The 16,979-nt window shown below is 50.3% G+C and overlaps 1 protein-coding gene across 3 annotated transcripts in view; it reads left to right on the forward strand.

Annotated features, from left to right (window-relative positions):
- RBFOX3 (RNA binding fox-1 homolog 3) overlaps positions 1–16,979 on the forward strand; it is a 524,150-nt gene that overhangs the window by 305,667 nt on the left and 201,504 nt on the right. The gene's annotated exons all lie outside the window — the stretch shown is intronic.

Here is a 16,979-nt window from a genome sequence, read left to right on the forward strand (position 1 = left end):
TCTCAGATGAGGGCTTCTCCCAGGCCTCGGAGTGGCCCACCACCATGAGGGGCGATGAGTGAGGGTGTCTGCAGGGGGAGCTTTGGTCTGCAGAGAGGAGGGTCCCCACCATGGGGTTCTCCAACTCCTCTGTGCTTTTCACCTGCCCTTCTCTAGTCCCCTCACTAAAATGCAAATCAGTGAGTGTATAATAGATAATTAATAGACTGATCAGCCAGCAAGGGAGGTAAGTAGATAAATAATTTTAATTATCCTTGGGTTGCCCATAAATTCCCTCACTGCCTTTTTATTAAACTCTCTGTTTACAGGAGTCATTTATATTGCATGTCATTTCGCCTCCCCTGCCTCCTGGGTGGCTCCCACTGGGGCTGACCTAGGATGGAACAGTACTGCGTGACCGCAAGATCTTCTCCTGGTAGAGCTTGTCCTGGGCACAGGTGTCAAAAAGCTTTGCCCAAGTGGCCAGCTGGATGGCAACAGGGCGGACACACAGCTCACGCGAGGCCCTCCTTCTGCGCCCCGAGGTGGCCGCAGCCTATATTTAGGCCTGAGTCGGAAACCTTTATTATACTTGGCACCTGTGCTGTAGGTATGAGCTCATTCTTCTCCCCAGGGATGGCCTTAGCCTATTAATAGCCTTGGCTGAGGTTCCCTCCTTGCTCCGAGTGCCAAGAGAGAAAGTGGGTTAATAAATATCAAAGAATACTCCCTCAGAGACCGGGGGCCAGACTCTCCCAGACTCTCCAGGAGTCGTGGATGTCGGGCCCCAGACCAGGAGAGGGGTTCCCTTTTCCCCCAGCCTCTCATCTTCCTCCTGACAGAGGCCCAACGCCCAGGCTGGCAGGTCTGAGGACCAGGCATGGCAAAGCTCTCCCAGGCGCTGTCAAGCTGGGGGTAGAGGAGGGCACCCGGCACGGGAGGCCGAGGAGGTTGGCTCAGGTGGGGCTGTTGGCATCTGGGCAGCGGAGAGAGGGAGGCAGGAAGGGCACCCTGGACCTTCTGGCACCTTCCTTCTTGCCTGCACCCTCTCACGTCCTTCTGCCGACTCAGCCTCGTGGAAGGAAAAGGGAGGAAGTGACCTTGGGATGGCCCCCAAGGAAGACCCCACCCTCATCCTCTCCCAGGCCTGGAGGCTGCGGCAGGAATTGTTTAGCCTGAGTTGGAAACAGTAAGAGAAGGGAGCCCCAGGAACAAAGCAGGGAGGGGAGGGGCGCTTCCAAGCGCAGGTGTGCCAGGGTGGGCTGGCAGCAGGCTCCATTGCACTTGATTAGCCGAATTCCAAGAGAGTCACACGCGTGCGGGCCGTGGCTGGCGTTCTGCATGGATGTGTGAGACACCCTGGATTGGCGCATTGTCAGCTAGCACTGTTGAGTGGCTTGGGTTGGGGAAATGTCTCACAGCCCTGTCTCATTTACTTTCCGCCGTTGCCGTGCGTGGGTGCTCTTAGCAGGACTCAGGGAGGTCATGGCCACCCAAGTGGGAACTGGCAGAGCTGAGGCTCAGACTGGGGTTATCTGGCCGCAGCAGCCGCTGCCTATAGGCCTCAGGTCAGGATATTTTCTGCGGAGCATGGAGTCCTATTGGCTAGATTTCGTCTATGTTTTCTGGCTTTCACCCACTGGACACGAAGTCAGACTGTGGATGCTGCTGCTTTTATGAAACTCGACCCTAGCTGAGCTCTAGCACGGCGGCCAGTGACGACAGAGTTTGGGCAGCCTCCAGTCACTGGCTCGCACAACCGCTGCCCAGGGCTGGACGCTAGAGGCTACGGTAGGTCAGCCCTGGATGGTTAGCCAGGTTATGCACTCTCTGCTGGTTGTTCTGCTCTCCTTGGAGGGAGGCTGGCTGCCCGCGGCAGAGAGGGAATTCAGGCTGAGCAAACGAAAAGGCCTTTTTAAGTTTCATTCAATGGAATTAAAATCTGAAAAATGGCCCAGTGGAGGCTCCCTGCCCTTTCAGGAGTTTGTTCAGCTCAGAGCTGTGCAGCTGGTCCAGCCCCCGCCCCAGCCCACACAGGCTGTATGGGAGGAAGACAAAGGGCCAAGGGAGAGGCAGAAAGATTTGACCATGACTTCCCTAAAGTCTTTCTCCCCTGTTCAGGGGCTCGCTGGAGGGGGCAGCCAAGCGCATTTCACGTCCGTCTGTCCAGAGGAGGCGGACAAGGTGGGCAGGGCTCTGCCCTGTCTTGGGAAATGTAGGTGGAAACATGTGGCTCTGAAACTAAACAGCAAGCCCCATCGGGATGGCTGTGCGTCGTCTTGATTTTTCTGATTATTTTTAGGGTTTTTTATTTTCTGATTATTTTTAGGGTGGACCTTTTTAGGGTTTCTCATCTGATTCTGTTTTGGGAAGTTGGGTGGGTAGAAAAGAAAAACATAATGATTGAAAGGCAGGACGAAACTGATCGCTTCATCCCAGTAATAGCTATGATGGCAGGGCTTGGCTGGTCGCAGGGTTCCAAGCCCCCTGCCCCCACCTCTCCCTTTCCCCACCACACAGGCAAGAACCCTTTACTGGCTCTGCTTCATCTGCCTGATCTTCAGGAACTGAGCCACTGGGGGCCACCATCGTAGGGGTTGATGATTGATTAAAAATAGCCAGAGCTGTGCTTCCTGCCCTGGCCAGGTGGTGGCCCCCCACCCTCCTGAAACAGCATCCTCTGAGAGCAGGGCCACAGCGGAGTCCACCCACCCCTCTAAGCACGGGGCTCAGGATAGCGTCCGTGGAAAATGATGGAGTGCTCCAGTGTGAGACACGGTGGAGGGAGGAGGCAAGTGAGGGAGGTGAAGGATTTGGTTCTCCCACAGACACAAGCAGGTGTAAGCAAGACTCTGCCTCAAGAACACAGCACCCATTTCACAGCCAGCTCTCCCTCATGTAACCCAACAGCCACCAGCACCTCCCGAGAATCTTAGAGTTGGAACCAAGAACAGAGACCCCGGGTTTGACTTCCATCCTCTTTTATTCTAATCCCATCATCTTCCCTACCCTGGGGTTAGGAGGGTCTGGGGACCTTCAGCAAGATCAATAATTTTCTTTTTCAATTAAAGTCAGGTCAGTATATTTTTATTATTACACAAGAAATAGATGTTTTTGTGGAAAATACAGACAAGAAAAACAAAGAAGTATCAATCTGTCAGAAAGAACGGCAGCTCACACCTCGGTGCGTGTGTGGTGTGTGTGTGATCTTCTAGCAATGATCTTTAACCCAAAAGAGTATGAAAATCCTCCTGCAAAAACAGGATCATGCTATATATATTTATATACACACACATATATATCAAAACATAGAGGTACATATGTACATATATTTGTATTATATACAAATATATGTACATATGTACATATATTTATGTGTATATGTATATACATATATATTTTTTGTTTTGTAACCTGTTGCTAGACAGTATTTTCAGGAACATATTTCTAGGTTGCTATTAACTTCATTCTTCATGATTGAATATCATTCCATTGCATAGAAAAACCATAACCAGTCCCTCAAGCCTGTTTGCAAATACTGAGACAGGCATTAGCCACCAACCCTATTTCCAAAATGCCATGCTACACTCTAAGAAACTAGAAGATTAATTTTCCAAACAGGAATTAGAAAATGATTATTCACATTATAAAGGAGTCTGCAAACATATACTCCAAAGAGCTTCTTTGAGAAATGGGCTCCCTGGGGCATTAAAACTTCGTATAATGGATAAAACCCCAAGTCGCAGGCAGCTGTGTAGTGGGTGGTGCATCTGACTTCATGTTCCTTCCCTCATGGAGATCCTTCCCAGGTCCTCCAGATGCATGTGTGGCCAAGTACACACACACGCACACGCACACACACACACACAGGCCGACATGCACACATGCATGCAAACACGTGCGGTGCATACACACACGTACGTGCACCTAGTGTGTGGAAGCTTTTCTTCATTGTCCGCTGAAAGGTGATGTTAATTAATTCATTACTAATCACATCTATTTATCAGATGGTCTGCCCCTAGCCACCATTCCTGGGGAAGAAACTATCATTTCTCTCTAAAAGATAAAGGGAAATAGATGTTGATGCGTCTGGGCAGGTCAGTGCCTCCAGCCCATGTGACTTATTATTTCAGGAGGCAAGCAGACAAACCTCAGGAGAGAAAATGCTCAGGGGACTTTTAATAAAATCAGGTTTAAAAGAAACCCAAATCCCTGGCCTGCAGGTTAGAGTCTCCAGGCTCAGCACCTGAGGGGGCACAAGGTGGTGAGCATCCTTGCCCTAACAAGTCCAGCTGAAGACCCCTGAGACCCCCACTTCCCCAAGACCACTCAGAGGATGCTGCCCACAGGCGAAGCATTTGTGTATATATTTATGCAACCATATACCACATAAGCAGTAAACATATTTCTGGTATATTTCTATTCAATTTCAAGTATATATATTTCTAAAATAATTTGGTGAATTAAAAATAGTAGCATAAATGGACTATTGTATTTGAGACAAGGTCTCATTCTGTCACACAGGGTGGAGTACAGTAGTGTGATTACAGCTTACTACAGCCTCTAGCCCCAGGCCCAAGCGATCCTCCTACCTCAGCCTCCCAAGTAGCTGGGGCCACAGGTGCACGCCATCAAAACCGGCTCATTTTTAAAAATCTTTTTTTGTAAAGATGGGGTCTCACTATGTTGCCCAAGCTGGCCTCAAACTCCTGGGCTCAAGAAATCCTCCGGCCTTAGCTACCCAAACTGCTGGGATTACAGGAGTAAGCCTCCGTGCCCAGCCAAAATGGACCTTTTAAAGTGAACAACTCAGTGGTATTGAGTACATTCACCACCTCTGTCTCGTTCCCAAACATTTCCATCACTCCAAAGTCAAGCCCCTTACTTGGGACTATTTTAAATATTATTTTGGTTTAAAAGGCATCCCAACTACCACCAGTCAAAACCTTTGCAAACTTGGCCGGGTGCGGTGGCTCAAGCCTGTAATCCCAGCACTTTGGGAGGCCGAGACGGGCGGATCACGAGGTCAGGAGATCGAGACCATCCTGGCTAACACGGTGAAACCCCGTCTCTACTAAAAAAATACAGAAAACTAGCCGGGCGAGGTGGCGGGCGTTTGTAGTCCCAGCTACTCGGGAGGCTGAGGCAGGAGAATGGTGTAAACCCGAGAGGCAGAGCTTGCAGTGAGCCGAGATCCGGCCACTGCACTCCAGCCTGGGTGACAGAGCGAGACTCCGTCTCAAAAAAAAAAAAAAACCTTTGCAAACCAAGGCAAGCTCAATGGTGTATAAAGATATAAAGCCTGGGACTTAGTATCATTCGTTCACCCACTCATTTCTTTCACCATCTATTTTCTTTCTTTCTTTTTTTTTTTAAGACGGAGTTTTGCTCTTATTGCCCAGGCTGGAGTGCAATGGTGCGATCTCAGGTTCAAGCGATTCTCCTGCCTCAGCCTCCCAAGTAGCTGGGATTACAGGCGCCTGTTACCACACCTGGCCAATTTTTTGTGTTTTTAGTAGAGAAGGGGTTTCACCATGTTGGCTAAGCTGGTCTCAAATTCCTGACCTCGGGTGATCCACCCGCCTCGGCCTCCCAAAGTGCTGAGATTACAGGCGTGAGCCACCGCACGCGGCCAACACCGTCTATTTCTGTAGTGCTTACCAGGAACCAGAAACATCTGGGTGGAACCCTGGCTCCGTCTTATTAGTGAGTGATCCTAGATCATGTACTTAACCTCTAGGTCTCAGTTTCTTATCCATGAAATGGGACAGTAACATGTTTCTTGAAGAGCTGTTGATGGAAGGAGAGAGGTATTTATTTATTGTGTGGGAAGGAATCAGCACAGTGCCCAGCAGGCAGTGAGAGCTCAGTGGGTGCACATGTTTGTTCACACTTGTTTTTAATTATGTTAGAATACACAGAGCAAAAGCTGACATCTTGACCATCTTTGGTTCAGTGGTATAAGTGCATTTACATTGTTGTACAAAGATCACCACCCTCCATCTCCTGAACTCTTCATCTTGCAAAGCTGAAACTCTGTTCCCATTAAATAATACCCCCCAATTTAGAGACCACCCTCCTCCCCCAGTCCCTAGCAGTCCATCTCTGTGAATTGGATGACTCTAGGGACCTCACATGAGTGGGATCACACAGTATTTGTCCCTTGGAGTCTGGCTTATTTCACTCAGCATAACATCTTCGGGGCTCATCCACGTTGTGGCCTGTGTCAGGATTTTCTTCCTTTTTAAGGCCCCGTAGGTTCCAATGTGTGGGTGGGGGAACCACATTCTGCTTCTCTGTCCATCCCTTGATGGACACCTGGGCTGCTGCCCCCTTTTGGCCACTGGGAGTAATGCTGCTGCAGGTGGGTCTGAATGTTCATGACTGTCTTAACACTGTGTGATGGAAGATGGACTGACTTGGAGACTCGCCTTCCAGCGAGGTTCTCCTCCCCTGCTTTCTCACACGTAAAGGCAGAGCCTGTGAGACTGGCCTGCAGATGGCCTTTAGATGAGCAGGGCCAGAGCCCTGTCAAGGCCACCCTGAGTGCCAGACTGTTCGGAGTATACCTCTGTGGTCTCAGTCTTGAAAACACACATGCCACCAAGGCAATGTTCCCCCTGGTGCTACACAAGGCTTATCACTCTGGGAGACTTTGTCTTCTATTAGCCACTCAACCAGAGGGGTTCCAAGTCCGGGTGTGGCCCAGATGGACAACTCACAGCCCCAGAGGGCTGGGCCTAATTAAAGGGCTTGGTCCACATGTGCAAAGTCCTTGTTGACATAACGGGCTGGGACCAAGAAAGTCCCATACATTACATAGGCTGGGACCCAGAGAGTGGCCTCTGAGGCTCTCCCAGGTCCATCCCAGCAAGGGAGCATCTCCTAGCCAGAGGCCCCTCCCTGGGGCCTACATATGTTAAAACGAACGAAGTGCAGGGACTGGGAAGGGGTGATCTGGTGGCCCGCAATATTTCAAGAGGTAATGGTGAGGAAAAAGGGCATGTTCTCCAACGTCAAGGCCGGAGTCAGGGCCCTGCATCAGCCCTGGCAGCTATGCCTCCCTTGTTTGGGACTTTGTTTATAAAAGCTTTGTGGCCACCTCAGGAAGAATTTTCTGAAAAGGAAACACTGCAATGTCCATTTTCTCCCAAGACCCATTCATCTCTTCTAGAAACTTAAAATACATGTGCAGCCCCGGGTACCTCACCAAGGCCTCCGGTGCAGAGGCACAGGATCACGTCTGGGTGTTCCCCAGAGTTTCAAAACATCAGCTTGGAAACTAGATCCCCTGAGGCATTCATCACATCAAGCAAAACGTCAATAATAATAATAATCACAGCAATATCATCTTTATCCAAAATGGTCTCTCCATCAATTCTGGTAGAACACGCCAGTCCACGTTGCCCTGGCCTCCTGGTTCCGTCACTGACTGTCTGGTAGGTCTTTCTGCTGTTCATGGTTAAGCTTATTTAACCCACACAGATTCTCCCCTCCTCCACGGTTTTCTCCCAAAGTCTATTTCTCTATTTCATTTTTATTAAGAAATCAAAGGGACTTTTTAAAAAAAATCAGGGCTCAAATTAGCAGGATCACATCTCCACACTTCGGATGGAACCACCTACTTTCCTTTCTGATTCTTCCCATCCCCACGGGATTCGGGGTGCTTCCCAGGGCAATATTGAATGCTTGGGACCCGTATCAATTCCCGGGGGCTGCAATAACACAGCACAGACAGGGTGGCCCCAGCAAAGGAAATTTCTTCTTTTGTGGCTCCAGAGGCTGGAAGTCCAAGATCAAGGTGTTGGCAGGAACCGGGCACAGTGGCTCATGCCTGTAATCCCAGCACTTTTAGAGGACAAGGTGGGCAGATCACTGGAGGTCAGGAGTTTGAGACCAGCCAGGCCAACATGGCAAAACACTTTCTCTACTAAAAATACAAAAGTTAGCCAGGTGCGCTGGCAGGTTCCTGTAAGCCCAGCCACTCGGGAGGCTGAGGCAGGAGAATTTCTGGAACCTGGGAGGCGGAGGTTGCAGTGAGCTGAGATCGTGCCGCTGCACTCCACCCTGGGCCACAGAGTGAGACTCTGTCTCAGAGAAAAAAAAAAAAGGTGTCTGCAGATTCCTTTGGAGGCCTAACCAAGGAAAGTTCATGTGGGGTATTGAGGAGCTGGCTAGACAGAGATGCTGGAGGCGGGGACATGGCCATTCCCCTTGGCATGTAGATGCCGTGTTCTCCGTGTCCTCACGTGACCATCCCTCTGTCTGCATCCGTCCTAATCTCCTCTTCCGGAGACCAGTCACTTTGGATTAGGACTCACCCTAATTAACTCAGTTTAGCCAAATTACGCCTTCGAAGTCCATATCTCTAAACACAGTTGTCCCTTGGTATCCTCAGGGGTTAGTTCCAGAAACCCTACAATCCGATGATGCTCAAGCCCCTGGTATGAAATGGCACGGCCTCTGCATGTCACCCCCATGCATCCTCCCGTACCCCCAGTATGAAATGGTGTGGCCTCTGCGTGTAACCCACGTGCTTCCTCCGGAAGCGGATCACCTCTAGGTGAGGCACAAGGCCTCATACAATGTAGATACCATGAAAATAGCAATTACACTGTATTTTTTCACTTCTGTTATTTGTATTGTTGTATCATTATTTTTATTTATTTTTCTAATACTTTTGATCTGTGGTTGGTTTAAGCCATGGATGCAGAACTCTAAGATCCAGAGGGCTGCCTGTACAGTCCCATTTTAAGGAACTGGTGGTTAGGACTTCAACATAGGAATTTTGAGGGCACAAAACTCAGCCCCTAACAGAGCCCGATGCCATCCAGGGTTGTGTCTGGGTGTGCTGGACACGGTTTGCCGGGTTTCCTTTCAGGAATGGGACCCGCCCCCACATCCCACCCTCTCTGGCCTCTGTTTTGCCAGCACCGAGATACCGCACCTGGCCTCTTATTTATTAGTTCATTTCCCATGTCCCTCCTGTATTTCCGAGGCCGGCCGCATATGCCACCAGGGAAGATTTCAGCAATGCTGAATCCAAACAAACCTCTCCAGTTACAGACTCACGTCCTCCCGCCTCCCAGCCTTGCATCAGCAGGCCGCTGCCTGGTGCCACCACCCAGCCCTGATCGATCGTGCCACCAACACGGTCTGTTTGCTGCTGTCTTGTCCTGCCATCAAGGTCAACATCACTCGCATCCAGCAGCAGTGGCATGTTGCAGTGTTGCCCACACCACAGCCCTCCACCCACTTCCACTTCATTGGTTGAAAAACTGCTCCGGCTCCAACCCCCCCACCCCTGACACCTCAAACTCAGGGTATATAAGTGGGGGCAGTGTCAAGAGGTGGGGCCCCCAGCTTCCCCAGCTGGACCTTGCCTGCAAGATGACCCTGGGATCTCAGGGGGAACCTTCTGACACATCACTGGCCTGAGATGGCTTCATCGGCAGGTTCTGGGGCTGCAGTGCCCTGCTGTTCTCCTGGTGTGCTGCATTCCACCAAGTTTGGTGACCTGGTGGCCGCAGAATCTTCCTGACCCTCTCCATCAAGTGAAGCATTGGCTTGCTGCCCGCTGCACCCTTGGTCATGCTGCATCCTGGCCTGGAAAGCCCTTGTTAGTCAAAAGTTACTTGTCTTCTGATATTTAATCCAGGTGTCCTCCCCTGGAGAAGGTAGCCCCAACTCTCCCAGTGCCGCCTTTCTGCTTTCTGCGCTCACACATCATGAAGCCAACCTATGCCTCCAGTCTCTTCTCTACCAGGAAGGAGCAGCTAAAAGCCAAGATTTGTTGCTATTTAGCTTTGTCCCCCACCCACGCCTTCACAGTGCCCGACACTTATTTGGTGTTTAATAAACTGCCCATTAAATGCAGGCATAGCTCCTTTACCCTGGGGTGTTGCTCGATGGGGTGCTGCAAAGTAGCTGCAGATGCTTTTCTGACTTCCAAAAGACATTTCCAGTGTTCCTGGACTTGCTTGGTCTAAGCTGGCTCACATCTACCTTTAGCTATTTGCTCTAAGATGCTGCTGAGTCCAACGACTTAACCCGAATGCACTTTATATTTGCTTGATGGCAAACTCTCCACAAGGAGAAGCTTCCAGAATGGGACACTAATACCCGTTACATCTTCCCAGACACATGCTTTGTTTGTAATTCATAGGCTTTTTTTTTTTTTTTTTACTTGACCATTTGAGTATAGTCAGACAAATAGGCTTTTCTGCTCAACTGTCTAGAACAATTTCTAAAGAGTAGCTGGAGTGAGGTGGGGAAGCACCCAGTGCCTGAGTCACTCTATCCGCTCCTGTGGCCCAATTCCAAGGGCATAACTTCCTGAGGGCCACCCCCAAGTGGGCTGGGACCTATGGACTGGTCAGTGTGGCCAGCTGTTTTTATTATGAATAAAGATGACTTGGGCCTGACCCCCACGTCCCTGGGAAAGGCACACTGTGCCCTGGTCTGTGGCCACCTGCTTTGTGGCAGGCACTGGGCCAGATTTACAGTATCTGTCCTACACCAGCTTTGCTTCTTTCTCCTGGAGGTCAGAGCCCAGCCTGCTCCTGGGACACTGGGACTGCTGCTTGGAAGGGGTCTTCCATCCCAGGGGGATGGCCCAAGGAATCCATGTCACCAGGGAGAGATGAACCTCACCTGCTCTACTAGTTCCCCTTGGGGCTGGCCTGGAACGTGCCGCAGCACCCCAGCTTTGGTGATTCCCAAAGGCACACAGCCCTCCACAGGGCTGGCTCACATGAGGGGCGCCTTGGCCATAGATAAGCCTGCCTGGGAGGCTGGATCCCAAGGGGCCCATGGAAGGAGCACTCACTGAGTCCCTAGATGGGAGTCCAGAGTGTCAGCAGTTTGTTGGGAGTCATTCTCATTCAGCTTTTATATGACCCCAGTCCCCAGCTCATGGCTGCTCAGAGAAGAGGAGGCTCTGCCAAGCTGCAGATGGGGCAGGTAGTGGGCCTTGGATGTCACTTTAAGAAAATGAATAAACACAGAAGAAGACACTGGCCAAGATCAGGAGGAAAAAGTCAGAGCTGCTGGGGAGAGGAGGGGCAGGAGGAGAAAGAAGTGGGTGAGGGGGAGGAGGAAGAGGAGAGGGAGGGGGAGAGAGGAGGAGGAAGAAGAGGAGGCGGGAGGGGGGAGGAGGGAGAGGGGATGAGGAGGAAGAAAAGGAGAAGAAGAAGAGGAGGAAGGAGGAGAAGCAGGAGAAGCAGGAGGAGGGGGAGGAGGACTGGGAGGAGGAGAAGTAGGGAGGAGGAAAAGAAAGAGGAGGAGGGAGAAGAGGAGAAGGAGAGGAGGAGGAAAAGAAGGAGGAAGGACAAGAGGAGGAGAAGACAGAGGAGGAGGAGAAAGAAGAAAAAAGGAAGAGGAGGAAGGGGAGGAGGGAGAGGAGGGAGCAGGAAGAGTCTACAGCTGGTGTGTGTGGAGGAAGCAAACCTCCCCGGCTGGAGGCCAGGTATGGACTCTTCTATCGGGCATTTTCCTGGAAGCCCGGCTCCCCAGGGAGGGGTTAGACTGGGTCTACCCCCTACTCCAGTCAGGGGACTGTGCCTGTTCTTCAGCGTGTCCCTTTTGCTGACGTCCTCACTACACTCGTCATTTTTATATGCAGAGGTAACCAAGTCAGCCCATAGAGCAACAAAACACAGCCCGGCTCTGGCGAACAATGTGATTATTACGTAATGAGATGAGTCCCTCAACCACAAAAGAAATCAAAATCAAACTGTGTGTGTGTGTGTGTGTGTGTGTGTGTATGCGTGTGTATGTTTATGACTTTTTGTGGGGTGGGGGTTAAAATTTTCTTTTAATTTTTTGCAGATGGCAGGTCATTTTTTAAAAAGTTCTCTTATATTTTCCTTTTGCGTCTGTGCACTGGGGAGCCCCATAAATTCGGAGCTGTGAAATCTGGCTGTGTCAGCAGCCTGCAAAATGAATTGATATTAAATGCAACAAAAGTCCCTAATTCACCCCGTTGCTCCCCTGCCCTCTTCTATCCCCTTCTTGACGCCCCTCCCCCAGGCCCAGCCCCACCCAGCTGTAATTGGGAAATGGAAGAATGAAGGTGGCTGTCAGTACTGCTGGGCCACTGGGAATGACGCTGGCTCATCTATTATTTAAGTCTCATCAATTAAGTATTATTTACAAATAACTGCCCTTCCCCATGCCCTGCCACAGACAGACCCAAACATACTGCACAGTCCCCACTCCCAGTGCTGCTCTCACCCTTCCTCAAATGCACCCCATGCTTTGTAGCCAGGGAAGGGAAGGTACCAGATCCCACCCTCAAGCTGTGCCTGGGCAGCTTGGCTCATCCATCCTTCTGGGATGGACACAGGGTGCTGAGGGAGCAGGGGGAGCTGACAGTGGGGCAGGGCAGGAAACCAAGTGTGACGTAGTGAGAATGGCTGAAAACTCAGAGAAAAACAAATCAAACAAAATGTAAGCCAACAACTTCTGATCTTTCCATCAGTACCTGACTTTACCCACACTCAGACCCTGAGTCAGGCATTGCTCATCCCAGGCTGCCTGTGGGAAGCCCCTCCCCTTCCCTGAGCTGGAAGGCACTTGCTGGAAAGGAATTGGCTCCCACCCGAAGTGGACAGAGCTGCCAAGGTGGCGGGCATCCCTCCCTCACTCCCTCACCTTGCCAGGTTGTGCATTAATGTTTTCCTCCTGCTCTCCCTACAAAACGAATCTTGATTTAAGAAATCAGACCTGGCAGCTGTGTCTCGTCCTTAACATGCTCCAATTGCCAGGATATGAAAAATCTGCTGTGGGCGGGCAGGATTGCCTTTAAATGCATTTCTAGCACTGTGGATTTAGCGAGGACACACGAGGCGGATTTCATCTGCATGCTGCGTGGCTCATGGACCCCAGCCACTGGTGCCAGGTCAAACTGTGGCCTCTGAGAAGATTCCCAAATCCTGGGGCCATCTTCTCTCACATGGAGTCTCTGACCCGGGCGGAGAGTGCTAGGAAAGGCAAGCTAGACCTCAAGCAACACAGAAACACATCACAGTCGAAGTGGAAGACCACACTGCCTGAACTGGCCACTGATCTCTTCCATAACAAGGTCTCACCCACCCCCAAAAGAAAATCTCTTCCTCTTGATGGATAAAACTTTAGAAAGCTCTTCAAATCAAGAGTTGGCAGGGAAATGAATTAAAGCAAGTGACAAGCCATCATGCTTTGGATTTAATGAAGGCAGATCTTCAGTGGCATGAGCCTTCCTGAGCACTAGCCGCTGTTTCCAGGTGATAAATGTGTGTCCCGTGGGGCATGGGGCAGAGCTGAACCAAGGCCTCCTCCACATAGCCCCCAGTCCTGAGTTCCGCCGCGCGGCTTGCAGCGCCTCCCACCCGCGGGTCGCTGTCCTTGGTGCTGAACTCCTGCCTTCCCCCATTCCGCATCTTTCCAGTTTCTCCAAGAAGCAAAGGTATCTAGCGGGGCATGGTGGCTCACGCTTGTAATCCCAGTCGCGGCAGGCGGGTCACTTGAGGTCAGGAGTTCGAGACCAGCCTGGCCAAAATGGTGAAACCCTGTCTCTACTGAAAATAACAAAAATTAGCTGGCCATGGTGGTGGGCACCTGTAGTCCCAGCTACTGGGGAGGCTGAGGCAGGAGAATGACTTGAGCCTGGAAGGTGGAGGTTGCAGTGAGCAGAGATCACACCACTGTACTCCAGCCTGGGAAACAAAGTGAGACTCCATCCAAAAAAAAACAAAAAACAAAAAAACAAAAACAAAGGTGTCTGCTACTGGAGTACAGCACAGACACTCAAGGCTAGAACTGGGCTAAAGGTACACCCCATCTAATCTGATGAACTTGCTCTCCAGTCCAGGATTCTGCTGAGGGGTCTTAAGTGCAGATAAACTGTTAGGGAAGAGCAGCGACTTGTTGGAGAGGAATAGAAAACTGGTTCAATTTGCTTTTCTGACTCTGTAAGGCAGGCAGGTGGCCCCACTTGAAGCGCATAGTAGGCTTCAGTATGAATCTGTAACTGCTCTGTGTGAATCTGTACCTGCTCTGTATGAATCTGTACCTGCTCTGGAAGTCAGACAGGTGACTCTATGAGAATATGCCATTGCTTCCGCTGCCCTAGCTGACCCCATGCTGGCCAAGGGTCTTTCTCAGCCCTGTTTCATCTCTCCATCCTGTAACAGCAGCTGGGTCTGAAATCCTAATCAGAATGAGTCCCCGACAGCCTCCCTATATCTCTCTTCTCCTTCATCTGGCTCATTGGTGGGCCATGCCACTGCTACAGGGCAGCCTTCCTGCTTATCTCTCAGACCCCAAAGCAGCAGGTTATCTAAACCAAGAATGGCTTAGGCTGGGCAAGTGGCTCATGCCTGTAAACCCAGCACTTTGGGAGGTCGAGGCAGGCAGATCACCTGAGGCCAAGAGTTCGAGACCAGCCCAGCCAACATGGCGAAGCCCCATCTCTGCTAAAAATACAAAAATTAGCCAGTCATGGTGGTGCATGTCTGTAATCCCAGCTACTTGGGAGGCTGAGGCAGGAGAATCACTTGAACCCAGAAAGTGGAGGTTGCAATGAGCCAAGATTGTGCCACTGCACTCCGGCCTGGGAGACACAATGAGGAAGAAAGGAAGAAAGGAAGGAAGGAAGGAAGGAAGGAAGGAAGGAAGGAAGGAAGGAAGGAAGGAAGGAAGGAAGGAAGGAAGGAAGGAAGGAAGGGAGGGAGGAAGGAAGGGAGGGGAGAAAAGGAGAAAGAAAAGGGGAAAAGGGAAAGGTAAAAGGAGGAGAGAGAGAGGAGGGAGGGGAAGGAAGAGAGGGAGGGAGGAAAGAAGGAAGGAAGGAAGGAAGGATCAGTCTTGATGTGAGCAGCAGACAAACAACTTGGAACATTTTTGTTGATCCCATGTGAGCTTGAGCAGGTCACTTTACCCTCTAAATTCTCAGTTTTCTTACCTGTTAAATGGAGATAATGAGATGTGCTCTGTTGACCTTCCAGGTCTGATGGAAGGGTCAAATGAGGCAATACTTTTAAGTGACTTTGAAAAACTATAATAATGTAATATAAATATGAGGCATTACTAACAGCAGCACTGTAAAATAGAAGCACTTCTCAGACTTTGGTCTGTGATGTTCCAGTCAAGAAAACTCTTCAGGGGCCTCTTTTCAAGGGGGATGAAAGGTGGGGGCAGATATAAAAACCCCATAAAACCAAAACAAAGCCTCCAGGGAGGAATTGTCTTTTATACCAATTCCCAAAAGAAAGGCCAAATTCCAAAATGAAGTCTGTTTGCTTCTTACTTTCCTAATATAAAGGGAATGGGTGATTTTCCCCCCAAATCAGTTTCATGCTGGTGAAATCAGAATACAATAGTAGGGTCTCTAGTGGCAGAATTGAGCGGAGGAAAGAAAGCGAAAGGATCTCTTCTAAGCATTTGGCATACTGCTGTTCCCTCATTACACAGCAAGAGCAGCCCATGCTGTCCTCCACAGCATCAAACACTTCTACGGGCAGCACACTGGGTCTGCGTGTATATGTGTGTGTATGTGTGTGTATGTGTGTGCATGTGTGCATGTGTGTGTGTGGGCACAGTGCTGAGTTTAAGTGTGAATGTAAACATGTTCCATTATAGACTAACATTTTAATTCTTTTTTTCAACCAGTATTCATTGAGAACCTTCCACAAGCTGGGGCCATGCTAGCGACTGGTGCTACAGTCCCCTTGTCCCCTGGTTGATCTTGGTTAGTGGGGAGATAGCATAGACAAGGAAGGCACCGTGGAATAAGTGCTATCCTGGAGGCGTGAGGGGTCCTGACACTCGTGGGGTCTGTGAAGATGCACATGAGTGGGATTTTATCTGCCCTTCCTTACCCTGGCTTTGCTCTTAGTCCCCACCTGGAGCTGTTCTTCAGGTCCTGTGACATATCCTGGCACCAGGCATCTCCTGGCTTCCTGTGGTTTTCAGACAACCCCTCTATTACCACAGTATGATTACTGGAAGATTCATAGTCATTCAGAGCAACCCCAAAATATTGATCACCAGAGAAAGCCCTGGAACAAGGGGTGGGGTAAATTGGTGAGGGAGCTCCATGGCTGGCTTTGGGGGTCCTAAGCTGTAGCATCTCAGTAGGGGTGGAGGCTGGCTATAGCTAAACCCATGCCTCTAACCCAGGATTGAGACGTGGGCATTGTGAAATTCAAGGTTCAGCTCCGTGGTGAAGTTTTTATGTGGGAATTAGCTAAATCACATGGCGCCCTAGTTTTTTATAGCCAGCCTGCAGAGGTAGTTCCCTTGCTTGCTCCTGAACACAGGGGAACCACATGGGGCCATCTAGAAAGGCTCCAGGAGTTGCCAGGGGAGAGGGGCTGTGTACTGTCTGTGTTCTATGAACACAGGGAGTCTTCCATACTGCTGCCTGTCCCTGAGAACAGAGATCTAGGCAGACTTCAGAGAAAACTCCCTGTTTGGTCCTGCCTCCCTGGGCAGTGAGCCATTCCGGCTCTGCAGACCCTGTTACTGATGCAATAAGGGACTGTGAGGCTCAAGTGGGTGGACGCATGACACGGGGCTCTGAGTGTGCCCTCAGCCCCATTCTTCCTGCCCAGAGGAGAAGCATCCCCGACCAAGAGCTTTTGCAAGACTTCAATAAATTCCCACACTCGAAGCCAAGGGCTACAGATTCCTACTGTATTTAATGTCAGATCCATGCAGACCAGCCAACTGAACACAGCCTCACAGCAACTTTCTTATCTCCCACACTAACCCAGCTGATGGACTTACCCCAGAATCCAAAATGCGGCACTGCAGAGCAAGCTCTCGCGCTTCCTCATACCCAGGGCACATCTGAGAGAGAAAATAACCTCACAACGAATGCTCCAGTGATCCTATGGTTTAATGCCCTGGCCATCAGAGTTGACATTTATGCTATTAATTTTAAAACATGTCATTTCTTCTCTATAAACTTCAGCTCATTTTTGACCCACTAAATAACTCTCTTCCTCAACTGCAGGCTG

The sequence above is a fragment of the Rhinopithecus roxellana genome, chromosome 19, assembly GCF_007565055.1.
Source record: "Rhinopithecus roxellana isolate Shanxi Qingling chromosome 19, ASM756505v1, whole genome shotgun sequence".
NCBI classification, from domain to species: Eukaryota; Metazoa; Chordata; class Mammalia; order Primates; family Cercopithecidae; genus Rhinopithecus; species Rhinopithecus roxellana.